The sequence below is a fragment of the Pleurodeles waltl genome, chromosome 3_1, assembly GCF_031143425.1.
Source record: "Pleurodeles waltl isolate 20211129_DDA chromosome 3_1, aPleWal1.hap1.20221129, whole genome shotgun sequence".
Taxonomy (NCBI): Eukaryota; Metazoa; Chordata; class Amphibia; order Caudata; family Salamandridae; genus Pleurodeles; species Pleurodeles waltl.
This window is the reverse complement of record NC_090440.1, coordinates 223,308,459-223,335,867: the sequence shown is the minus strand read 5'-3', so window position 1 is coordinate 223,335,867 and position 27,409 is coordinate 223,308,459.

The window sequence follows — 27,409 nt, the reverse complement described above, 5'->3', positions numbered from 1 at the left end:
CTGGGGCAATGTAGCAGATTTTTACTGATCTAGACTTCAACACTGTATGGTGTAAATTGAACACAAGTCCCCATCCACACCGCTGAACACCAAAATGTTGGAAAGTGGGTTATTGGCAGTGGTAACTATGATCCTACCACTGGCACTAAGGCCACTAACCAAATATAGGTTCAGTACAGGTCCCAGTCAATTAGCCCCTTGCTCAACCCTTGGTAGCTGTAACCGACCAGGCAGGCCTAACTTAAGAGACAAGAGTGTAAAGCATTCAAAAACACCAATACAGTAAATAAGTGAAACACAACACACAATAAAAATCCCACACCAATTTATAGAAATAGGTTATATTTTTATGAGTAAATAGACACCAAAATGACAAAATTCCAATGTAGGAAACCAGAGACATGAATTTTAAAAGAATAAACACTTTCTAGCGCTTAGAAACCCAAAGTGCCAACTTTACCAAAATTCTACAAACTTCAGGATGTTTTCCTGAAGTCCTCCTTGCATGTACAAAAGGTCCAAAACACAAATCCAAGGGTCTGGAATCTCCGGGTGGGTCCTTGGAACCAGAGATATGAATTTATTTTAAAGAATAAACACTTCCTAGTGCTTAGAAACACAAAGTGCCAATTTTACCAAAATTCTCCAAAGTTCTCCAATCTTCAGGAGGCGTTTCCTGAAGTCCTCCTTGCAGGTACAGAGGGTCCAAAACACAAATCCAAGGGTTTGGAATCTCCTGGATGGTCCTTGGAAAGTGGGACCCCAATTCCCACAATGCACCCCGCCAAATCCTTAAAAGTCAACTGGATGCACTCCAGGCTGGGGACGTTTGCTGGGGATGATACAGGTGAAGCTCTGTTAACCTATAGCTGCAGGGAGTCCACTCATGAGTCCTTCTTGAAGCAAGGCAACATCCCCGGGGCTGTAGTACCAGATTGTGCAGCAGGCACAGTTCACTCAGAAGTGTAGGCCAAGGGTGCAGATCCAGATTCCAGAAGGGCAGTCCTTTTTTCTTTTGTAGTTTCAGGCAGCAGATCTGAGAGGCTATGCACCTCTCACATATTTATTCCCAGCTCCTGGGCATCAGGAAGGGGAGCGCCCAACCAATAGAATGCAGAGTGACGCCCAGATGCATGACCACTTCCTGCAAAGTGTGGCATATTCCTGCCCCAGAAAGCACAATTTTTCCAAAATCCATGATGTCTGAAACTAAGAGCTGACTAAACCATCCTCCAGTGTGGCTCATTTCCATATCTCTCCTCCTTCTAACATCTGCAAATTCCTTCCTTAAGCCTGGTATCTGACTGAGGGGTCCAGAAGGTGGGGGTTAGGTGATCTGGCATTCTCTCCTGTCTTGCTCTACTTTGAGGCTGTATGTTTTATTACCCCTCCCCCTGCTCATGCATTCCTGTGTAGCCCGAGCTGTCCTTCACCAGATATGCTCTCCCCTGGACAGCCACTTATCACTTAATCAAGCAGCTCTGCTAATCCTGTTAGCACTGACCAATCGGAGGGGACAGTCAGAAGGCTGGATTTTGGCTTACAGAAAGAAAAGCCTTATAACTTATTTTATGTACAAGTTGTGATAAATTCACCAATGTGAAATTGCTGGATTTATCAAAACAAATCTTTTAAGTCCTTGAATTACTTTTCCGCGCTTTTCCTTACTATTATTACCATGAAATACAATATAGCAATGATAGCTATGAAGGACAGTATCTACAGTGGGGGGAAATGAAATGATCAGTTTTTCCCTTACCTGAACATCTTTTATAAGACCCCTGCTTATGGTTACATGACCCCCTGCCCCTGGGATACCTAGGGGAGATCCTGGGGGTACCGAATATATGGAAATAAGGTAGATAATCACATTTAAAGTGCCCACAGCACCAAAGTCTAATTGGGACACCCTTTCCATGTAAATGCAGTCTGCAGAGTCAGGCTGCATTATTCTAAAATGACAGAAAACCTCCAGCAGTGCCCAAAGGACAGCAATTCTGCTGGGTCTCTGCTTCCATGCCCTATTATTTACGAGGGTCTTATAGGTAGTTGGTACCCCTTTGCCACATTGTTTACTAGGGACCTACAGGGGCTGTCATGCAAATGGTAGGAATGTAACTTTTAAAGACAGGCTGCAAGGCAGGTCTGCATTTAAAAGGACAGGAAGCACGCAGCAGTGCACACATGCAAATGCAGAAATTCTGCTGGACCTCTAATCACCATGCCCTATTATATAGGGGCTTACAGGCTGATTGTACACCCTTGCCCCATTATATACTGGGGACTTACAGTCTGTCAGGACAATCGAAAGGGTACCTAGTGTACTCTACTACAAGTGTGTGTTTTAACATAGCACTGGCCTGGGTCTGGCTAACAGAGTCTAGGGCACAGTCAGAGTCAGTTATCATCAGCACCAGTCAGCACCAAAAAAAATGGGGAATCACAGGTCAAAAAGATGACTTTGCAACACCAATTGAGGAAGGAATTGGCTGATTTTTTTCACTGCATTCAACTATCTGACTTTTTTTTTAACCAGGCTATGATGACCGATAGAAAAGAAAAATACACTGGCCTCAGAACTAAATTCAGTTTTTAGCCACCATTCAGTGCCATGCCACATGAATTGGTGGCTTTTAAAAATGCAGTAACCCATGACATTGATGAATTTAAAGATTACAACAGTTGTGCTTACCACAATCTTAACAAAAAGAGCAGTAAGTGGTTAAAGAACTTGATAATTTTGACAAAATTATCATAAAACTTGCTGATAAAGGTGGTGCCACAGTCATTCTTTCAAAAGTGATGTACCGCTCTGAGGGCCTAACACTTCTTAACAACTCTAGAAACTACAAACGTCTAGCTAGAGACCCTACTGAAGAAATTAGGTAGGAAATACAGTTCATGATTGCTCAAGCACAAGAGAATGAGTAGGTAACTAGTTAGGAGGTTGATTTTCTCTTTGAAAGAAAACCTAGCGTGCCCTACTTTTATATTGTACCTAAAATACATAAAGGCAAGCGTCACCTTCCTGGCAGGCCAATTGTATCCAGATTTGGATCCCTTCTTGAGCCCCTCACAAAATTTACTGACCACTTCCTGTGGCCATTAGTGGCCTAATTTCCTTCATATGTGAAAGACACTAAAGACATAGTAAATGTCATACAGGAAATTGAATTTGACTCCAACGCTGACCTACTTGTAACCTCAGACATAGAAGCCTTGTACTCACGTAACCCCCAAGGGGTGCCCTTCAAAGTTTTAGAAATCTTATTGAAAAAGGCATCATAGGATTCCATCACGCTCATAAATTTTGTACTGGACTATGCACATATGGCCCTCACTAGGAATTATTTTCAATTGAGGATCCGTTATTCCTACAGATACATGGGACATCTATTGGCAGTACTTTTGCCCTGAGCATAGCCTCCGTCTATGTCCATGATTTTGAAACCAAACACATTTATAATAAGAATAATCTGTATGAAACCCTACATTGACAATATTTTCATCTTGAAAGGTAATGAATCAGAAGCATCTGAAATTGCTGAATGGATAAACACGTCAGATGAGTTTTTGAGACTCATCATCATGTCTGATAGAAAATCGACTTCCTTCCTGGGCTTGAAAATACTGGTACAAGGCAGTAGCCTAAAAACTGAGGTATAATATAAACACACCAACTGTAATAATCTACTAAGGTATGACAGTTTCCACCCTAAGTCATTGAAAGATAATGTACCAGTAGGCCAGTTTTTGAGACTAAGGAGGAATTGCTCTGAGAAATGTGATTATGACCAGTATGAAGAGCTATTGACCAAAAACAATTGGGGGCTAAAAGTTACCCAATCAAGCTCATAAAGAAAGCTAAAAAATAGAGCCTGCAATGATCCTAGGCAATCTCTTCTGCAAACCTTTAAAAAACAACAAGAACAAGCATCTAATTTGTGTAACCAGTTAAAGGACACATTCCAACCAAATGAAGAGAATAATCAGTAAGCACTGAAGGATCCTCACACCATGTTTCCTGAATTTTCAAAAACAATGTTTTCCTTTAAACAGGGTAAATCACTAAGAAAGTTACTAGTGCACACAAGACCCAAGCCATCTAATACAAACAAAACTACCATACAGTCTCTTTGGAACTTGCCCCGGTAGTAGGACATTACCCCTCTGGTCAATGTAGTATATGCCCTCTTAGAGAACAAATAAAGGAACTTGACCTAGAATTAAAAACAGTACACCATGGTCCTTGAGACAACACACAAATTGTGATTCTACAAATGTAATGTACATGTTAGTCTGACCGCGTGGCTTTAATGACAACAAGAAAGATCCAGACTCAGGTCAATGAACACAGGAGCACCTTCAGGTACAAAAAAAAAATCACAAACTGATGCAGTACTTTCTTGAAATGAGATACTCTGAAAATGATTTCACATGGTATGTGATTGACAAATTATCAACATATATGTCTGAAAAAATGCTGTCCAACCACAGGGAACGCTGGATTTACTGGCAAATGAGGTCTTGTAAAGGCCTGAAGAACGACATCCCATGGTCCCAGAATGGTGGGAGTCATAGACAGTGAGGCGTATATCAGTTGACAACCCGGTATTTAGGATGTTTTCCACCCGATGAGTGCATAAGTAGTTATTGGTACCTACTAATGATGCTACATAACATGCTACATAATGGTATATAACATGACCTGTAATAGCATTAAAAATGATTAGCTACAGAATATTTTTTTATGGCTGGCATTTGGCACAAATAGCAATGGTGTTTATTGGCCTGTTAGATAAGATTAAGGAGCAACACAGGGAAACAGCGAAGTGCAAGACATCCAAATGTGCATTCAAACAGAGTATTATTGATGTATGCAAGCACAGAGTAGTACTGAGTCATTACGATGTGTGCCCAAGAAATGGGGATAGCAGTTTCCGTTAAAAGATTATAGATGCCCCTTCATATGGTACCAGCCTCATTTAATTACAAGGAGTGCATGCAGACATAGAGCAGTATTGATGCATTCAAACACAGAGAAGAATGGAGGCATTACAATGTGTGGCCGAAAATTGGGGATAACAATTTTTGTTGAAAGATTAGCGGTGCCCCTCAACATGGTACTAGCAACACAATAGTAAGTAGTGAAGGGTTGCACTGTTTAGTGAGGGAAATTCCATTTACCAAAAGCCCTGCCCTGCGTACGAGGTTAGCGCAAGCAGGGCAACGCACCAATATTTCAAAAAGACTTAGGACAGCCGCCATGTGTTCGCACTGCTTATGTGTGGCATTTGCATATTTTCCAGTTTGAAGTACTTTATCGAAATTAAGTTATAATACAAATGAAATGGCACATTTATAAATATAAAAACTAAATTTTAAGTTGGAACAAAAAGAGGGGGTACCTAATATACAAGAACAATAGTCTGGTAAAAAAAGAACATGTTGGTAAATTACAGCAAGATAATATTGAATGACGTACAGGTGTAATATTCTAATTAATGGGGAAATCAAAGAGGTTGAGAAACTTCTCGTTGTTCAGCGGTGCGCATATGTGCTCTACTTGCATGTCCAGTTAAGAAAGCTGTGAAAGGACACCACAGACAAGAGCATTATAAGACTAATGATGTAGGGTGCATGTAGGCTGTATCCAGTCTATGATTGTAGCATACTGCATACGACCAAGCCTGAAAATACACTTTTGTGGGGTCTCTCCAGCTTTTTGCAATTTGTTGGAAAGCAAAAGCTAAGAGTAAATTTAATGTTTACATGGCAAAAGAAGTTGTTCCCCAAGCAGTGGATTGACTACCTAAGAAAATGTTAATAGTAGAGAAGGGCATCTTCGAATGAAAGCTTATGTTTATCTGAGCCCAGACCTGTGACCAAAAGCTATATACAACTGGGCATTGAAAATTAAGGCCCTCATTACAACCCTGGCGGTCAGTGTTAAATCGGCGGTAATACGGCCAACAGGCCAGCGGTAATAACTATGAAATTATGACCAAGGCGGAAACCGCTCAGACAGCCTCTTTAACACACCGACCGCCAGGGCGAAACCAACAGGCACCACGGCGGTAACCGCCAACAGCCAGACGGAAGACAATGTACCACCCACAGTAATATGACACACCTCTCCGCCACCTTTTCCGGGGCGGTACCAACGACATCAAAAGCCTTGCGGAAACACTGCACAGAAGGGAAACAACTCACCTCTGGAGACTCAGGGAAGAACCACGCCACCATGGAACCCAAGTTGCATGTCTTCCACATGCTCTTCTACTTTCTGCTCCATTACGAACACCAACACCGGCGAAGACGACCATGGTGAGTACTGCTGCCTAGCACACAGGGGAGGGGAGGGGGGAAAGAAAGTGACACACACACACACACAACACGCAACACCCCCACCCCCAACAGCACACACACAACCAGATGCAGTAACATAACATATACATCCCGTACCCCTCAGGAATAATGACAACTATTATAGTGTAAAAAGGCTGTAATAAGATAAATATAGGTGAAATTTGTGCATCCAAATCAAAAAGTATATACATATTTACAATGAAAGGGACACTGCCCAGCCCTCAATGTCCGTGGGCCACAGGGCCATATCACAAAGTCCAAGGCCCAACCTCACTCCTGCAACAACACAGAGAGAACACTGCAGGGGCATCAGGTCGAAAATAGACAGGCACCTCAGGGGGACGAGAAATGGGGGGGGCCTCAGCCGGAAAGTGGTACAACGCCACTGGTCCTGGAGGGGGCAACATACCCTGTGCTCTGTCCTGGGGAGTGCAAGGCCACAGTCTCTCAAGTGGGTGATTTGCCCACTGTTTGGTCCTGGGGAGTGCAAGGCCACAGTCTCTCAAGTGGGTGATTTGCCCACTGCCTGGTCCTGAGGAGTGCAAAGCCACAGTCACTCAAGTGGGTGATTTGCCCACTGTTTGGTCCTGGGGAGTGCAAGACCACAGTCTCTCAAGTGGGTAATTGCCCACTGCTTGGTCCTGGGAGTGCAAGGTCACAGTCTCTCATGTGGGTGATTTGCCCACTGGCTCTGGAGGGGGCATTGTGCCCAGTGATCTTCATCCTGGGAAGGATGGTGTGAGTGGATGGCTTCTCCACTGGTTCTGGAGGGGGCACATGCCCTGTGATGCAGATCTTGGGGAGTGCAAGGTCACAGTCTCTCTCCTGAGTGTCAGACCCACAGGATTTGCTGGGGCCAGGCCGCACAACAGCCCATAGACACAGGACTGCACACTGTCCGCCAGCAGTAACGGCTGCTCAGTGGTGGCAGCGGCGGTGGTGGGGGAGGCTCCAGCCCTTCCCCTGCAGCCTCGGATGTCTGCCCACTGGGGCTGCTGCTGCTGGCAGTGGTGCTGGTGGCAGTGCTGGCAGTGGTGGGGGAGGCTTCAGCCCTTCCCCTGCAGCCTGGGACAGCTGCCCACTGGGGCTGCTGCTGCTGACAGTGGTGCTGGTGGCGCTGCTGGCAGTGGTGGGGGGAGGCTCCAGCCCTTTCCCTGCAGCCATGGACGCCAGTGGTGCTGGTGGCGGTGCTGGTGGCGGTGGTGGTGCTGGTGGCGGTGCTAGAAGTGGTGGGGGGAGGCTCCAGCCCTCCCCCTGCAGCCTCGGACGGCTGCCCATTGGGGCTGCTGCTGGCAGTGGTGCTGGTGTTGGTGGCGGTGCTAGCAGTGGTGGGGGAGGCTCCAGCCCATCCCCTACAGCCTCAGACAGCTGAACCACCATGGTTGGTGGGGGCTCCGACTGAGTCCCAGCACCAGGCCTCTTGTCCTTTTTGCCTGCTGGTGCAGGTCCCTTGCCCTTCCTGCCAGCAGCTGGGGAAGGCTCCTTGCTCCTTTTGGCAGCAGCTGGGGACTGCTCCTTGCCCTTCCTCTCAGCAACCGGGGATTGCTCCTTGCCCTTCATTTTACCAGCTGGGGGTGCCTCCTTGCCCTTCCTCTCAGCAGCCGGGGATTGCTCCTTGCCCTTCATTTTAACAGCTAGGGGTGCCTCCTTGCCCTTCATTTGTGCAGCATGGGGTGTCTCCTTGCCCTTCCTTGCAGCACTTGGTGCAGGCACCCTATCAGTTCGGCTGCCTGGTGCCCGGGATCCTCTCCCACCTGGTGTAGCTGTGGACACTACTGTGCCCCTGGACTGGGTGGCTGAGGTGCTTGGCTGGGTTTTGACCACCCTGGCCTGACGTGAGGGACGGCGGGGCTAGGGAAGAGGTCGATGTTGGCGAGGAAAAGCTTCTTGGGGACATTGGGGTGGGAAGAGGGAGATGGTTTGGGAGTGGAGGAACAGGGAGTGGTTGTAGGAGGTGTCAGTCTGCTGTGTTTGGGTGCAGGTGCATGGGCTGGATGCTGTTGTGAGGTGGATGGCTGTTGGGTGTCTGAGTGCTTGCATTTGTGTAATTTGGGAGTAGGGGGCACAGACACAGTGGGAGAGGACACAGGGCGGTTGCATGGAAGTGGGGGTGGTGACTGCCAGTGAGGGGCGTGTGTTGATAGGTGTGCTGGTGATGGGGGTAGTGGATGAGGATATAGTGCATGCAGGTGTGAGTGTAGATGCAACTGGGAGGAAGGTGGAGGACGAGGAGGAGGGGGCCACAGTGGAGGCAGTGGATGTTGGTATGTCTGCATCTGGATGGTGTTTGTGTGAGTGCTTGTGGGATGAAGTGTGGTGCTTGTGTTTGCCATTTCCACTCTTGTGTGTTGTCCTGGGTGCGTGCTCGTCTGCTTGGGATAGGTTGGGGTTGAGGGGAATGGGACTGGGTAGAGGAAGTTGGAGGGGGGAGGCTAGAAACAGGGACAATGGCTGCCATCAGAGAGGAGGCCAGAGCCTGAATTGATCTATGTTGGGCTGCCATGCCAATGTGGATGCCCTCCAGGAATGCATTTGTCTGTTGCATTTGGGCTGCCAGCCCCTGGATGGCATTCCCAATGGTTGACTGCCCAACAGAGATGGATCGCAGGAGGTCAATAGCCTCCTCACTCAGGGCAGCAGGGCTCACTGGAACAGGGCCTGAGGTGCCTGGGGCAAAGGAGATGCCTACCCTCGAGGGTACGGCTGTACCTGTAGCTGGGGTGGGCACAGAGGTGTCCGCCACCACCAGGGAGCTTCCATTGGAGAAGGAATCTGTGTCCAAACTGTTCCCTCCTGTCTCCGCCGTGGTGCTCCCCTGGCCCTCTGTCCCACTGGTGCCCTCCCCCTCAGTGGATCCAGCCTCCTGGGCCCTGTGGGATGCAGCTCCCTCCGTCGCCCGTGCCTCAGCTCCTCTGCCAGATGATGCGAATGCACATGAGGACAGGGTGACAAAAAAAAGGGGGGGGGGAAGAGACACAGGATACAATTGGTCAGTGGCGGCACCAACACCACCGTTGGCGTACACAACACACACAGAGCAGCCCTACGCACTAGGCAATGCACTACCAGTCACAATGCTAGTCACCAGCCCATGGAAAGGGACACCTAATGCCAATTGTAGCATACCTGAGACCTACAGACCCCTTCCCAGTAGTGGATGCCTATCAGCTTGGTTGGAGGTATTTTACATCAGAACCCTGCTCAACATGGGACCCACTCTGTAATGTCAGGCCTGGCCTAGGGGCACCCACAGGCCCACATCCCCCACCCGGATACCACCCCACCAGGTGCAAGTTGCATATTGGGGCACTGTACTCACCCCCTTGTTGCTGCTGTGATCCCCCAAGCACCCATCCAGCTCCGGATAGGCCACCGCGAGTATGCGCCCATCAGGGGGGTCAGGGTTCGACGGGCACCCCTTCCTCGTTGGGAGGCCATCCCTAGCTGGGCCTCCGCCATCTATGCTCAGCGTCTCAGGTCCTCCCACCGTTTGCGACAGTGGGTGCTCCGCCTGCTGTAGACCCCCAGGGTCCGCATGTCCTTGGCGATGGCACGCCATATAACCCTTTTTCTGATGGGCGCTGACCTGCAGGGAAATTGACACAGGGAAAGATATTAGTCCGACTGTCCTGCCTGTTACACTCATGGCCCACCATGCCCCTTCCCATCCCCATTAGCACAGACATGGCCCAGCATACATGCTGCATGCTGCCCACGGCCCATCCACCACCCACCCCCTACATGAGGCCTTCAAACACAGCACTCCATGCATCCACGCCCCATGCATCGTACTAATGGTGTACTCACCTGTTGGTCTGGAGGCCCATAGAGCATTCGGTACTGGGGTAAGACCCCATCCACCAGTCTCTCCAACTCTGCTGCGGTGAAGGCAGGGGCCCTTTCCCCAGTGACACGAGCCATAGTCAGTTCCAGACACAGGTCACAGCAGCACTTGCAGTATAGGTCCTCTCCTGTTGAAGGTCAGGTAGCAAGTGAGTGAACAGATAGAAAATGGCGGTGATGTACGTGGCAATGCACACCGTCACCACCGGTGTACATCACCATTGGCCACTGTACCCCATAGTGCCCAATGTTAACCAATAAGGAGTTGCACGGCGGTTTTCGACCGCCTCCCGCAACGGATCACAACGTCAGCGGAATTACCTCATTTCCACCTGTCCCTCCAAACAGGACAGGCGGATGCCATTTCAGAGTGGGGGGCAGGCCATGGCTCCTAACTGCGTCACAGTACACATATGCACCATTTGGACCTCTCCAACAAAATACTATTACAATCACAACATGCACTGAAGTGTAGTGGTTGGAAATAAAGAGATACTCACCAGCTGCTCACCATTTTGGCCCATAGATTGCAACCGCTGTGGATGAATAGGAGATGGACACATACCCCGTGTACAGACCCCTGGTGGACTTGGCAACAATGGAGGACAGGCACATTATCTTCACCTATAGACTGGACAGGGCCACAATAACACAGCTGTGAGCCTGACCTAATCTCTGCTCTGTCACCCCACAGAGATCCCCCCTCTTGTGCAAGTGCTATCAGTGCTCCATTTCCTGGCAACTGGCTCCTTCCAAGTGACAGTGGGCTTGGGAGCAGGAATGTCTCAGACAATGTTCTCAATAGTACTGACCAGAGTGTTGTCTGCCCTGATTAAACACATGCACAGCTACATCGTTTTCCCCCAGGTGGAGGATTTAGCCACAGTGAAAGCTGATTTCTATGCAATGAGACATATTCCCAACATTATTGGGGCAATTGATGGTACACGTATTGCATTTGTGTCCCCCCACCTCCTCCGGCGAAATGAACAGGTGTTCAGAAATCGAAAGAGCTTTTACTCCATGAATGTGCAGATGGTGTGCCCGGCAGACCAGTACATCTCCCACATCAATGCAAAATATCCTGGGTCTGTGCATGATGCCTTTATCCTGAGGAATAGCAGCATCCCATATGTGATGGCTCAACGATAGAGGTACTGGGTTTGGTTAATAGGTGAGCCCTGGTTCCCACCCAGTATATGTTGGTGTATGGGTATGGTGTGGGCACTAAGGGTTGGTGTGTGGCTAACAGTTGTCCCTCGATATTTGCAGGTGACTCTGGTTACCCCAACATCTCATGGCTACTGACCCCTGTGAGGAATCCCAGGACAAGGGCAGAGGAACATTACAAGGAGGCACATGGGTGAACAAGGAGAATTATAGAGAGGACCTTTGGCCTCCTGAAGGCCAGATTTCGTTGCCTCCATCTAACAGGTGGATCCCTGTGCTACTCACCCAAGAAGGTCTGCCAAATTATCGTGGCATGCTTTATGTTGCACAACCTTGCCTTACGTCGCCAGGTGCCTTTTCTGCAGGAGGATGAGGCTGGAGATGGCCGTGTGACAGCAGTGGACCCTGTGGACAGTGAAGATTAGGAGGCAGAGGATGAGGATGAGGACAACAGAAGTGCAATAATTTGTCAATACTTCCAATGACACACAGATAAGACAGTGTAACTTCACATTTAATTGACAATTTTGTGTTTGACATTGTCACTGGCAGGCTGATTTTCCCACTTCTATGGCCACTCACTGTAGCCTTTGGCATCTCTATTTGCAGATATTTGTGCCCCACTATCGTTCCTGGTGTGTAGACTGCAGCCAACTACAGGTCATTCCTATGTATACATTTCTGTACAGTTGATTTTCAATGTTTAAACCTTGTTAAACGAATACATACTTAAATCATTTGACATACTCCATAAGTATTTTTTCAAAGGGTGTTTATTTAAGTGCTAAGAAGTAGAGGGGGATGTGCAATGGGCTAGAGTGATGGTGAAGGAAAGTTCAGGTTAGAGACCAGTCTATTTTTATCACAGGTTCATTGTCCAATGGGGCATAGGAAGGGGAACAATGGAAGTTCAAGGTGGAAAGGGTGACAGAGTGGGAAACAAGGGTGACAATCAGGAGAGTCTTATTTCCTGGCGGGGTCTTGCAATAGTCTCTGGCTTCTGCCTGGATCGCAGGGAACGTTTGCGGGGTGATTCTCCTTCTGCAGGGGGAGGGATGCTGGTGGCCTGTTGGTCCTGTGGCGGGGCCTCCTGTCCACTAGCGACAGCAGAGGTGGAGGGCTGTTCATCGGTTTGGCTAGTGGCAGAGGCCCGGTGGGGTGCCACTCCCTCCCTCATTGTGTTGGCCATGTCTGCCAGCACCCCTGCAATGGAGGCCAGTGTGGTCTCCAATGGGTGTTAATGTCCTTCAAGTCCTCCCTGATCCCCAGGTACTGTCCCTCCTGCAGCCGCATGTTCTCCTGCAACTTGTCTAGTATCTGGCCCAGCGTATCGTGGGAATGTTGGTATGCTCCCAGGATCACAGTGAGTGCCTCCTGGAGAGTCGGTTCCCTGGGCCTGTCCTCCCCTGTCACACAGCAGTCCTCCCAGCTTCCCTGTTGTGCTGTGGCTCTGTGCCCTGAACCGTGTGCCCAATGACCCCAGGTCCCTGATCGTCCTGTGTTTGTGGGGTGGCCTGGGGTCCCTGTAATGGTGGACACACTGCTGATTGACATGTCCTGGGGACCGAGGTATGGGCCCGCTAGGTGGGTGCTGTGGTGGTGTTTCCTGAGGGGGAGGCTCTGTGGTGGTATGAGTGTACCTGGGTAACCGACTGTCCGGAGATCCCTGATGGGCCATGTTGGTCATCCATATCCAGCCAAGCAGAGCTGCTGTCATCACTGTGGGTCTCTTCTGGTGGGGGACTGGATGTTGCTGGCACCTCTTCTCTGGTGACAGTGGCTCGGGGACCTGTGTGGATGTAAATGCAGTGTTATTGTTTCTGCGTGTGACATATTGTGCATGGGTGTGTTGCCCTCTATGGTTGTTGTTGCCCTGGCAGATTTGCCTTTGTATGAGTTGCTATTTGGTGGGCTAGGTGATTCTCTCCAGTGTGCATGCAGTGGTGATAAGTGTCCATACAGGTTTGTGAGGGGTGTCCATGCATTGGTGTTACATGCAGGGCTTGGTATTGGGATGAGTGGATTGTGATGGTGGGGTATGTGGGAGGTGGTGAAGTGATGGGAGTGAGGGTACGGGTGTGGGTATGTGATGGCATGCAGGTAGGGGGGTGATAGTAATAGAGATTTGACTTACCAGAGTCCAGTCCTCCTCCTACTCCTGCCAGGCCCTCAGGATGTATGATTGCCAAGACTTGCTCCTCCCATGTTGTTAGTTGTGGGGGAAGAGGTGGGGGTCCACCGCCAGTCCTCTGTACAGCTAGTTGGTGTCTTGCTGCTGTGGAACGCACCTTCCCCCGTAGATTGTTCCACCTCTTCCTGATGTTATCCCTTGTTCTTGGGTGCTGTCCTACCACGTAGGCCCTGTCCACGATTCTCCGCCATAGCTCCATCTTCCTAGCAATGGATGTCTGCTGCACCTGTGATCCAAATAGCTGTGACTCTACCTAGATGATTTCCTCCACCATGACCCTTAGCTCCTCCTCAGAGAATCTGCGGTGTTGTTGTGGTGCCATGGGTGTGGTGTGAGTGGTGTGGGTGAGGGTGTGTGGGGTGATGTGTTGGGTGTGTGATGTAAGCTGTGTGGATGGTCTATAGGTGATGATGTTATGTGGCTCTGGTTGTGTGGGTGCTCTTGCTGTATCTCTCTCTGGTGGCAATTCTTTCTAGTCGTAAAGGGTTTTAGGTAGTGTGTTTTATAGTGGTGTGGGTGAAGTGTGTGTATGTGTGTCAGGTGCGTGTAGTTTGAATTGTTCAATGTGGTGTAGTTTGGTTTGAGTGTGTGTATGTTGAGCGCAGCGGTATGTACTGCCAATGGTTTACCACCATTGAATGTCCGCCACAGTGATTCGTGGGTCATAATGCTGTGGGCGTAGTTCTGTTGGCGTAATGGTGTGGGTTTGGATACCGCCAGTTTATCATAGACCTTTGGGCTGGCAGACTTGTGTGTGTGGCTGTATAGTGACAGATTGATATGTGTCTGTGATAATATGCTTGGTGGCGTTATGTTGGCGGCAGTTGGCATGGCAGTAACCGGGATTTACTGCCAATGTCATAATGAGGGCTTAAGTGTGTAATGTCTGCATGTTCTGTAGTGCAAGTCCAACAGGTATGAGGAAGGTCTGGATATGCTTTATGTAAGAGGTCTGGTGAGAGAAAAAGTCTATTGTATATGTAGAATAATGTTTGTATGGTATTGGCAGCTCTAAAAGATTTCCTGATCTTTATCCATATTTTATTCCTGAGAGAAAGGGGCATTCAATGTCTACGTTCATGTTCCCATGATAATTCTACATTTGTTTTGGCTTTAGTATGTTTAGGGTTCTGTAGATTGGAGTGAATTGTGGAGGCCTTAGCAGCTATAGAGAGGAGTGTATGCAAGGTGTTTGTTGGGATTATTAGAGAAGAGGAAATAGATTCAAAACATGTACAAGCACTAGAGAGAACATTTTGCAAGGTAAGAAATTTACGTTGAAAGGAGGGGGGCTGTAGAGCAGAAGTTCAAAGGGGTTGTAGCCAACACCCTTCTGAGGGACCTTCCTGTAGGCGAAGAGGAGTCATGGTAACAGGACATCCCACCTTCTTATGAGTTTCTCTGAAAGTCCCATTATCATACCCTTGAGAATTTTGTTAAATCTCTCCACTAAGCCATTTGTTTGGGGGTGGGAAGGAGTGGTGCACTTATAAGTAACACCACATTCTTTCCACATGGCTTTTAGGTAAGCAGACATGAAGTTTACACCCCGTCTGATACCACCTCTTTAGGAAAACCCACCCTTGAGAAAATTCTCTGGAGGGCTTTGACCACTTCAGGAGCTGTAGTGGTCCTAGGAGGAATGGCCTCTGGGTATCTGGTGGCATGGTCCACCACCACCAGGGTAAATCTATTCCCAGAGGGTCCGGGGGAGCAACAATATCTGCCCCAACTCTCTCAAAGGGCACCCCAACCACTGGTAGTGGGATTAGATCTTGCCGCTGGCTTGACAGGTTGTCAAGTGACAAAACTCCGTTGTGTCTTCTGACATATGGGGCCAGTGAAAGCGAGGGACAATCCGGTCCCAAGTGTTGCTTTGCCCCAAGTGGCCTGAAAGGGGGATGTCACGTGCTAAGGTCAACAGAAACTTGAAGTTCTTCAGGTGTAGGTTCCACCCAGAGAGTGGATTCCTCTCCCTCAGGAGCTGATTCCTCACAGGAGGCTGGAGCATGGGGTACCTTTTTACCCTTCCTACTTTTGGGTTTAGAACTCTCCTGGGCCATTATTCCAGGTTCCAGGCTTCCCTGCTCTTTTTGCTTTCGGGCCTGTGCTCTGGTAAGGGCAACAATATGCCCAGGAATGCCCAACATTGCTGCATGGGCCATCAATTGTACTTCAGCCTAAGCTGAAGTCTCCAAGTCATTAATAAGCAGACATTCTACAGGTAGATCAGAGGACACTACAACCTTTTTAGGGCCAGTAACCTCACCCCCAGCTAAAATCAATAACTGTCGTGGGGTGGCACAAAGTGTTACTGTGAGCATAAGTCACTTGTTACGTGTGACCATGTAAGTGTTGTTCAGGATACACCAGTTTTTCAGTCACCATAGAGACACTGGCACCTATGTCCCTGTAGGCCTCAAACACCATTGATTAGGGGATGCTGCCTGTACTTACCCATCTTAAGGGGACAGGCAGCCAGGGTGGCAAAGTCAATGCTCTCATCAAAGGCCAACACTGTCTCAGTGGTCTCTCTTACTAGCCCAGAACCCACAACAGTCCCAAAGGTGAGCTCAGCTACACTTTTAGCCTGGATACTACCAGTATTATTGCCACCACTACTGCTATTGCTAGGGGCACTAGGAGTAGGAGTGGTGGTGAGCTGGATGCTTTTTTTAGGACAGGAGCTGTCTCCTGCCCTATGGCCTTTGTTTTTACACATACAGCACCAAGGCTGTTTAAAGTTAGAGGAAGAGGAAGAGGATTTAGGGCCAGATGTACCAAAGGATTTTCCCCATTCTGTGTCTATGGCAAAAAGCTTTCGTACATATGGCCCTTAGTCTCAACCCTAGAGAAGTTCTGTGGGCTTGATGAAGACTCTTTTCATTTATCCTTCTCCCCACCATTATCCTAATGCTTACCTGCTTCCTTCTTTTTGTGGTCACCCCCTGTGTGAGCCTTTCTACTCACCCTGGGGTGGACCCACTTTTCTGCCTTCTTTCCTAATTCTTGGGGAGAGGTCAGATCAGAGTCTACCAGGTTCTGATGCAGCAGATCAGAAATACAGTTATTCAAAATTTGCTTTCTTAGGATGACATGGTACAAGCCCTGGTAGTCACTAACTCTTCCCTCATGTAACCAGCCTTCCAGGGCCTTCACAGAACAATCCACAAAATCTATCCATTCTTGGGAGGACTCATTATTGGTCTTCCTGAAATTTGTTCTATACTGTTCAGTGGTCAAACCAAAACCATCCAGTAGTGAACTTTTCAAAGCTGCATCAAAGAAGGAGAACGACAACATTTGCTGCCCACTGTCTTTGGTGGACCTTGTGGACTTTACAGACCCTCTCCAAAGCAGTGAACCATTTATATATGTAATCTCCCACCTTGTAAGTTGGGGCTATTTTGCTTAGGTTCCTGAATCATATGAGTCCTCCCTGACTCTGGTGTCCCTAAAGCTGAACTTGATGCCACCATTGGGTGCTAATCCCAGATCCTGTCTTTCCCTCTCTACTGCCAAGGCCTCCCTGTCTAGGACCAGCTGTTGCTTCTTCAGCCTCAGCGTGGCCTCCTCCAACCTCAGTTGCCTGATTGCCCTGTCTAGGGAATCCTCCTCTGAAGTGGAGAAGTGGGTCCCCTCAGATACTGTACTGCCATTTGATAAAGTTTGTTTTGACCAATGACTTTGTGTTTCACCACTGCGCATATTAGTTGCTCAATGTTCACCAGTAGCACATGGTATGTTTTGTTCAGTTTAGCCGCCTATGGGCTTTGACATGGCATTAGCCATTACTTTCTGTATTCAGTTTAGCCGCCTATGGGCTTTGACATTGCATTAGTCATTACATTCTGTATTCTGCCTATTGGCTTTGACATGCTGTATCCAGTTTAGCCGCCTATGGGCTTTGACATTGCATTAGCCATTACATTCTGTATTCTGCCTATTGGCTTTGACATGCTGTATCCAGTCTAGCCGCCTATTGGCTTTGACATTGCATTCCTATTGGCTTTGACATGATGTATTCAATTTAGCTGCCTATTGACTTTGACATGCTATTAGATATTCTGCCTATGGGCTTTGACATGATATTATATATTGCATTTTGTATTCAGCTTAGATGCTTATTGGCTTTGACATGACACTAGACATTGCATTTGATATTTAGGTTAGCTGCCTATTGCCTTTAACATGACATTGCATTTGATATTTAGGTTAGCTGCCCATTGCCTTTAACGTGGAGTTAGACATTGCAGTTGAGAATCCAAGCTGTATTTTTCCAAGCTGTGTTTTTGCACCAGAGAACCAAGATGTTTTTCTCACAGTAGACTAGACATGATAAGAGAGAGTACATGGGTGTTGTTTTTTCTTCGCTTGAGCTTGGGAACAGGAGTAGTCTTGGAGACCTGGCCAGTCTCCAAAAGGCTTGCTCAGTTTCCCAGGTCTGAGAGGAGGGGGCACACCTTTGTAACGAATGACACAGGCTGCAGAGGGTCAGATTCGAATCTGCCGGACCTCGTGCTGGAGCTTGGCGCAGGCTGCCAGCAATCCCGTGTGGGTAGATGAATCTCTCTTTCTCGCGGCTGACAGGGGTCATCAGCTTGCAGACCTTAGAAAGATGAAGCTGTAGATAATTCCCACACGGTGAAGTATTTGTTTTGCTTTGCATTCAATATCTTATAAATATAACCTGCTGTGTATATTGCAAACTGATATATTTTGTTTGATTAACGCGGACTTGAAAGCTACTAATTCGTCATACATAAAAAATTGGGGTTGGGGAAGAATTAACAACAATAAAAGTCTTCTTTGACCTCAGAAGTGCATTTCTGTTGTGTTATGTTAGTGCTTTAGAAACTAGATAAGAGGAAAGCACTACAATTGGTACCAGAAGTGGGGTCGGTCATTAAGAGGTGATTAAGAAGGGGTTTGACGAGTTAGTAGATTTCTAAGTGCACACTTTAAAAGTGTAATTGTTTTTTTGTTGTTTGGAGAGTTACAGAAATTGTTTTTTGTTGTTTGGAGAATCACAGTAGCACGGCAGACCATGTCATGTGTTGTTAAACTGCCTGATGGTGCTAAGAAAAACTGTGAATTGTTTTCTGTTTGGGGAATTACAGAAGAAAATGCATGTGTAGCTAAAATGCCTGATAATGCTTGTACATATGTAGAAAACGTGTGTTTTGGAAGTAATGATGACGGAAAGGTCTGGATACCTTTATCTGCTTACAGAGAAATGCAGGAGAAATGTAGGAAGTTGGAACATGAAAATAGGAATTTACGTGAGCAAATTAACCCGACTGAAAGTTATAAAAGGGCTGTTTTTGAAGAATCTTTCTTGTCCCATTCCAGTAATGAGGGGGTTAAGACAGCTCCGAGCTGCACTGAGTTTTCGTGTGAGCCAGGGTTTTTGGCAGACAAAGCGCATTCCTTAACTGATAACACGAAGAGAGCTCAGAATGTGATTTACGAGTTACCGTTGCAAAATGCACAAGTAAAACGAAGGATTTTAGAGCAAGACACCCCGAGTTTCATTAGCTTGTTTGATTTTTGGAAAAAGAATAGCCCTCATTTGAGTGAAATCCTAACACTTTTGTATATGGTCACTGTGAAAAATTATATGCAGTTGCACGCTTGTGATTTGGCAAATAAATAATGCAGACTTTAGGTTTCTGCGCAGTGCAAGAAGGAAATACTTATGTACATGTAACTCAAGAACAAGGAAAGAAAATAGTGCCCCTAGCTAGAATCATACAATGGATCTGGTACTTGCAAGACAGGGCTAGAGTACCACAGGTAAAAGAATTACCAATGAAATTGTGTGCACCATTTGAATTCGTGTCTACTGAAGATAAAAAGCATGTTTGTTTTACTAATGATTCATTGACTGAAATGTTGCTTTCTGGCACAGTAGAAGGAACAGCGTTGTATAATGTGTGTCAGATTTTAAAGCAAGAGCTACGTGAGATGTGTCATTTTTATGCTGATTTTTGGTTCTTTGATAATGTTTTAGCCACATGGCTTGTACCTAACTGGTTCAATTACCTTGCAGATGTTAATGAGAAAAATTCAGAGAGAGAAGTGTACACCCAGAATTCTGCCTTAGTGGGGATGGCTAAGTGGGTGCCCCAGAAATGTGAACAGCTGAGAGAAAAAGCCACTTACAGGTGGGCAGAGATGAGAGAGATGCACATTCCCCTAGATTTGATAAAAACTGTGCAGCACGCACAAAAGCAATCTGTAATGCAAGCAGTCACAGAGCAGTTGGGGAGAGGAACGTTACCAGGACAGGAATGGCAAAGTGATCAGGTTTTAGGGAAAGTGATTGCTGCAAATTACCAAGGAAAAATCGAAATTATGCTGATACCTAGAAAATAATCTGATTCATTCATACAAATTGGAGACAGAATGGCCCAAATTGACAAAAATGCAGTGAATGGAGGTTTGGTAAAGAAGGAGTCTGCCCCAGCCCTTCTGACAGTGCAAGAAAAGGGAAGCTGTGGCGCAGCAGATAAAAACCTCAGTGCCGATGTGTGGGCTGAAGCCCTAAGTGATCCTCCAGACCCTGCAGAAAATATAACAAAGGGCCTCAAAAACGTCCTGCTGATTATAAAACAGGGAAAGAAAGAGGAAGGGTGCAGTTTAAATGAAAAATGTTATTTGCAAGAAAAGTCATACTTGTTTCTTTTGCAGATCCTACCACGTTTCGCCACTGTCCCTGAGTGTGCTGTGTGGTCCCCCTTCCGGTGTGTGCGTGTGGGGTCGGGGAAGGGACCGAATCCCCAACCTGAACCTGGCTGAGTAAAGTGCCAGCACCATGGATCCATTTTTGCGCAAACTGCGCCTTCAGTTCAAGTTCAACTTGTTTGATTGCATTCTTCCACCGGAACTAAGCTGTGTTTTTGTTTTGTTTTTTCCCTTCTTGTATGGAACTCTGACTTTTGCTTATCTTCCAGCAAACCTTTCAGGTGGACCGTGCCTCTTTACATGAGCAGAACTCATGCCACATCAAATTGCTAACACTGTTGAATTAGAGACTCATTCAGAGTATAAAAATTGCCCAGTCTTTTCTATGTAGATGTATCTGATGTGAAAGGTTATGAAATCAATGTGTTAATTCACTTCTATTGCTTTACAGGGATTGTTTTGATCATTCAAATCTGATGTTTTTTTTTGTTTTTGTTTGAAACAAGAGATATGTGAAACAAAAATTCATTGGTCAAAGGGCGGAATGTAATGCCATTTGATAAAGTTTGTTTTGACCAATGACTTTGTGTTTCACCACTGCGCATATTAGTTGCTCAATGTTCACCAGTAGCACATGGTATGTTTTGTTCAGTTTAGCCGCCTATGGGCTTTGACATGGCATTAGCCATTACTTTCTGTATTCAGTTTAGCCGCCTATGGGCTTTGACATTGCATTAGCCATTACATTCTGTATTCTGCCTATTGGCTTTGACATGCTGTATCCAGTCTAGCCGCCTACTGGCTTTGACATTGCATTCCTATTGGCTTTGACATGATGTATTCAATTTAGCTGCCTATTGACTTTGACATGCTATTAGATATTCTGCCTATGGGCTTTGACATGATATTATATATTGCATTTTGTATTCAGCTTAGATGCTTATTGGCTTTGACATGACACTAGACATTGCATTTGATATTTAGGTTAGCTGCCTATTGCCTTTAACATGACATTGCATTTGATATTTAGGTTAGCTGCCCATTGCCTTTAACGTGGAGTTAGACATTGCAGTTGAGAATCCAAGCTGTATTTTTCCAAGCTGTGTTTTTGCACCAGAGAACCAAGATGTTTTTCTCACAGTAGACTAGACATGATAAGAGAGAGTACATGGGTGTTGTTTTTTCTTCGCTTGAGCTTGGGAACAGGAGTAGTCTTGGAGACCTGGCCAGTCTCCAAAAGGCTTGCTCAGTTTCCCAGGTCTGAGAGGAGGGGGCACACCTTTGTAACGAATGACACAGGCTGCAGAGGGTCAGATTCGAATCTGCCGGACCTCGTGCTGGAGCTTGGCGCAGGCTGCCAGCAATCCCGTGTGGGTAGATGAATCTCTCTTTCTCGCGGCTGACAGGGGTCATCAGCTTGCAGACCTTAGAAAGATGAAGCTGTAGATAATTCCCACACAGTGAAGTATTTGTTTTGCTTTGCATTCAATATCTTATAAATATAACCTGCTGTGTATATTGCAAACTGATATATTTTGTTTGATTAACGCGGACTTGAAAGCTACTAATTCGTCATACATAAAAAATTGGGGTTGGGGAAGAATTAACAACAATAAAAGTCTTCTTTGACCTCAGAAGTGCATTTCTGTTGTGTTATGTTAGTGCTTTAGAAACTAGATAAGAGGAAAGCACTACAGATACTGAGGAGACATGGGATATGACAGAGGAGGTTCTGTCTCTTCTCTTTGGAACCCTCTGTACCAGCCCTCTAGGGATAAAGGTGGGCCTATGTGAATGACCCCCTTACCACTACCTGTAGTGCTCCTAACAGGGCTGTGGTATGACCCAGGTTCTTCTTGATCCTCCCTAGGCACTTCCTGACCCTTCCCAGTGTCTAAATCAACTCTCTCTAGCATTGGGGGGGACACACATTCTGAGTCTTCCTCTTTCTGGCTGCCAGCATTGTCCTGGTCAGCCTGGAGAAGTAAGCCAAGAAGCAGACTCTTGTTGGGGTTTCTCCTTGTCTTTAGTTTTCTCTCAGCACATATCTCCCTTAACTCTTGGAACGTTAGACCCTCGTACTGAGAGTCCAGGGCCTGAGAGGTGTGTTCTATTGAAGACATGTTGTAGCTAGAGTAGTGTATGTGTCCCTAACAACTCTAACACTAGGCTCCAAAAGAAGTTTGGAGCAAGGGCTATGCCAGACCCCTAGCTTACCCAAACTTAGGAGACTAGAATCCTGACAGCTAGGTGCAGTGTGTACCTACAGCTAGTAATGGTCTTTCCTGTGGAAAGTACCTAGTGACAGAGTGGTAATGTGGTGATGCAGTCGATGTTGCATGCTAGAAGGAGTGTTGCAGTCGGTGGCGTGGAAAAAACACCAACAAGCCTTGGCAAAGGCAAGAGATGTGGATGAAGAAATGCAGGACTGCCGGGGACCAAGAAGGTCCAGGGCAACTCAACCCATGGAGGGGAGTCCCAGGTGACCCTCAGCAGTGTGGAGAGTCATAGGAAGAGGAGCCAACCTCCACAGCCCACCCACAGGCAGCAAGCAGAGGAATCACAGTGAGGCCCAGGCAGCACACCTAGAAAGGAGTCCCATGTCGCTGGAGAAGCATGCAGAGGGATGTGCATCACAGCGACGTGTGCTGGGCACCGGGGCCACAAGAAGCATGTAGGGGAAATGCCAACAAGTCTTTGTAGCTGCAAGAGACGCGATCAACAGGGTACTGTCCTGCATGGAGAGGCAAGGACTTACGGTCTCTCAAGTTGGACAGCTGATAGACAGGACCAAAGGGACCACTCCAGATTACCACCCGTGATGCAGGCTCTACGCCGCTCTGAGGAAATGAGATTCATACAGCTGTTGTTGTTGCAGTTGGTGCCTGCGGATGCAGGGGAGTGACTCCTTCATTCCAAGGGAGATTCTTTCTTGCTTCTTGTGCAGACTGAAGACTCGTCAACCTCAGAGGATGCACAGCTGGGGAAATGTTGCAGTTGCTGGAAGGAGCCGGAGAAACAATGTTGCAAAGCAGAGCGGTTGCTGTAGTTGCAGACTGTCGGTTACTGGAGGGTCCTGTTGCAGTTCCAGTGACCAGAAGGTGAAGTAAACAATGCAGAGGAGTCCTGCTGGAGTCTTGCACATCGAATCTGACGACTGACCCAAGAAGTAGACCCTAAATAGCCCAGGAAGGGGAATTGGTCACCAAGCAGTGGACCATCTATCTAGGGGCTGAGACGTCACTTGCCTGACCTGGCCACTCAGATGTTCCCATGGGCCTCTGCCCACCTTGGATTTAAGATGGCAGAATCAAGTGGCCACCTGGAGGAGCTCTGGGCACCACCCCTGGGGTGGTGATGGACAGTGGAGTGGTTACGCGCCTTTCCATTTGTCCCGGTTCGTGCCAGAGCAGGGACTGGGGGTCCTTGGACTGGTGCAAACTGGTTTATGCAAAGAGGGCACCAAATGTGCCCTTCAAAGAGTACCTGTGGCTTCGGGAGGCTACCCCTCCCAAGCCATGTAATACCTATTGCCAAGGGGAGAGGCTGTTGCCTCCCTCTCCCAAAGGAAATCCTTTGTTCTGTCTTCCTGGGCTTCAGCTGGTCAAGCAGCAGGTGGGCAGAAACCTGTCTCTAGGATGGCAGCAGCACGGGATGCCCAGGAAAACCCTGCAAACTGGTAGGAGCAAAGCTGGGGTTCCTCTAAGCCCCCACAGTGCATGGAATCATACAACCAATACTTGTAACATTATTGGGCTATGATTCCAACATGTTTGATACCACGCATGCCCAGGATCGGAGTTACCATTATGTAGCTGGCCACAGGTGGTGGGTGACCTGTGTTCAGTACACAGGTAAAATGGCTTCCCCACACTTACGAAGTCCAGGGAAATTGAGCTGGAGTTTGGAGGGGCACCTTTGCTAATGCAGGGGTGCCCTCACGCACAGGTACTTGCACCCTGCCCTCTGGGCAAGGAGGGCCTGCCATAGGGGTGACCTACAGTGACCTGGTGCACTGACCTGTAGTCAAAGGGTACACGCACAGTTTCATGCAGGCTGCAATGGCAGGCATACAGGCACATTTTACATGAGCTCCCATGGGTAACACAATACATGCTGCAGCCCATGAGGAACCCCTGGTGCCCCAATGCCCGGGGTACCTAGGTACCATATACTAGGGACTTATATGGGGGCATCAGTATGCCAAATGTGGGGTGTGTGAAGTCCCAAGCAACCAAATTTAGAGGGAGAGAGCACAGTCACTCGGGTCCTGGTTGGCAGGATCCCAGTGAACATAGTCGAGACATACTGACATCAGGCAAAAAGTGGGGGTAACCATGCCAAAAAGAAGGTACTTTCCTACAGGGGCAAATTAAAAAGAGTTTGATCTTGTGTAAAATGTATAGGAATATTATGGCAGAAAAGTTGATGAATCCATATAATGCCTTTATTTCACCAGGCTTTCCAATAAATAGGTCTATTATTGACTTGGACAAACTTATTGTGCCATATAGAAGAATTCAGAAAATTTTGAAGATCCATGGGAGTAGAGTTTAATATTGGTTCTAAAAATTTACATGAGTATTCGAGTATAGGAGTGGAAAGAGTTTGAAGCTTACGAGTAAAGGATAAATATTCCTGAGGAGAGAAGGGTGAAAGAAAATCTTTTTCAATATCCAGCCACAATGGAGAATAAAGGAAAGAATCAGATATCCAATAAGCAGATTGTCGTAATAAAAAAGTAGTGAGATATGTGGGGAAATGAGGAAACTTAACACCACCTTCTGATTTAGGTCTTGTCAGCCTAATAAGAGACATACATTTTTTTTCTTGTTCCAAAGAAAAGAGGATAGTATGGTGCTAATCTTTTTAAAATACTTAAGTGGAATAAAAGTCGTCAGATTAAGGATATTATACAAAATGATGGGGGAAAACATCCCCCATCGAAACCACCAGGAGAGATGCAAGGAATGCCATTTATTAATTAGCTCTGTCAATTTATGAAGACATTTGTCCATATGTAATGATATAGATGATTTAAGGGTTTGAGTGAACCACATACCAAGATATTTAAGTTGTTGTGGTTTCCATAAAAAATTGGAAGTTCAGTAGTCATGTTTAAAAGTAAATTTTGTAAATGGTAATATTTCACATTAATTGTTATTTAATTTGAATCCCAATACTGTTGCACATAAGGTGACTTCGTGTAGGAAAGCTAGAATTGAAGAATGTGATTGTTAAAGGAATAACACATATCAGAGTATGCCGCTAGTTTGATTTGCTTGCTTTTATAAGTATATCCATGTATATGTTTGTTTTGTCTTATTTTAGATAGAAATGGTTCCAACGATAGATTGAAAAGGAAAGGAGAAAGAGGACATCCCTGTTTGACACACCTACCCAATAGAAAGTAGGAAGAAGTGAGTCCATTCGTAAATATAGCTGCTTTTGAAGATGTATAAAGAAGAAAAAATCAGAGACATTCTTTAATCAAATCCAAACCATTTAAGGGTGTGAAAAATAAAAGGCTAGTGAAAGCTTTTTCGGCGTTCAAGGCAGTTGCTGCTAAGGGAGTGGAAAGATGAGAGGACTTAGATAAAATGTCAAAAAATAAACAAGGGTTATCTGATATATATCTTCCTTTTACAAAACCAGATTGTTCTTTGCCCAAGAGTGAAGGAAGAAATGATTTCAATCTTAAGGCTAAGGCCTTTGAAAACATTTTGTAATCTATATTTACAAGTGAAATAGGCCTATAGTTTTTGAAGTGATAGGGAATCTTTCCCTCCTTTTGGGATTAAGCATATAATGGTGTTTAGAAAAGAACCAGTAGACTTTTGTGCACATGAGAAAGAAGTGAGATAATGTAACTTAGATAAAAGTAGATGTGAAAAATGGGTAATGAATTCAACCATGAGGCCATCTGGTCCTGCAGCTTTATCTTTTTTGAGAATATTTAAAGGGGAATGAAGTTCTGTTTGTGTAATATTAGATTACAATGACGGGAAATCAAGTTTAGATTGAAAATTATGACGTGTATTGGATAAGTATTCAACAATATCAGAATCAGGAGATTCCTCTGAAGTATACAATACTTTATAAAAATTGACAAATACCTCCAGAATTTCAGAGTCCTAATTATGTGAATCTTGTTGTGAGTTTATAATTGACTCATTTTTAAGTTTATTACTCTTGATTTGAAGGTAGTTCTCCAATAATTTGCCTGAATTATGTTGGCCTCTGTAGAATTTTACACTTGATTTCAGCAGATATGTAGAAGCTTGTTCTGTGGAGACTTTATTAAATTGAAGTTCAGCATTGATAAGATATATTAGACACTCTTTTGATCTAGATGTATAGTAAGTATGTTCTAGGGTTTTCATTTTTTAAATAATTTTTGTAGCGTGTGCTTGAGATTGTTTCCTTTTTATGGAAGTATAGTTCATAATGAAGTCATGGGTCGAAGCTTTAAAGGCATCCCATGTAGTATGAAAGGGTAAGCTATCTGTATTATTGAACTGAAAATATGTGTGAAAAAAATGAAAAGGTGCATTAAACTTTGGCTCCCAAAGAAGTGAGTTATTGAATCACCATCTTCTGGGAAGCTTAGATTTGGGGAGAATATCTAGCATTATAGAAACAGGTGCATGATCGGATATTAGAATAGAGTCTATTTCAGCTGTGTGTAAAGTTTGGGAAAGATTTTGTGTAAGAAATATGTCTTACAGATATTGCATACGTTTTTGGGCTAAGTAGGACCAAAATTGACAATCTGTAATAGTGGGGCCGTAAACATTGAAGAGAGAAAGAGGGGTTTTATCAACTATTAGTTTTGAATACACCCATATACCATTATCGTCAGATTCTTGGAGTAAGAGTTTAACATCTAATGATTTATGACACATTGTTATGACACAATTTTTCTTGCAATTTCCCAGAGAAAAGAATATTTCACCTACCCATCCCCTTTTTAATTTCAAGGTTTCAGTTGCTGTTAGATGTATCTCTTCAATGAGTGTGATCTTGGTTCCTAGGTTTCATAATTGCGATAAAACTAGTTGTCTTTTAATTGAAGAATTAAGACCCACATTTTGACTTTGGTTATTATGAGTGTGGCGGGTTGGCCTCTGCCAGCCCGCCACATCGGCA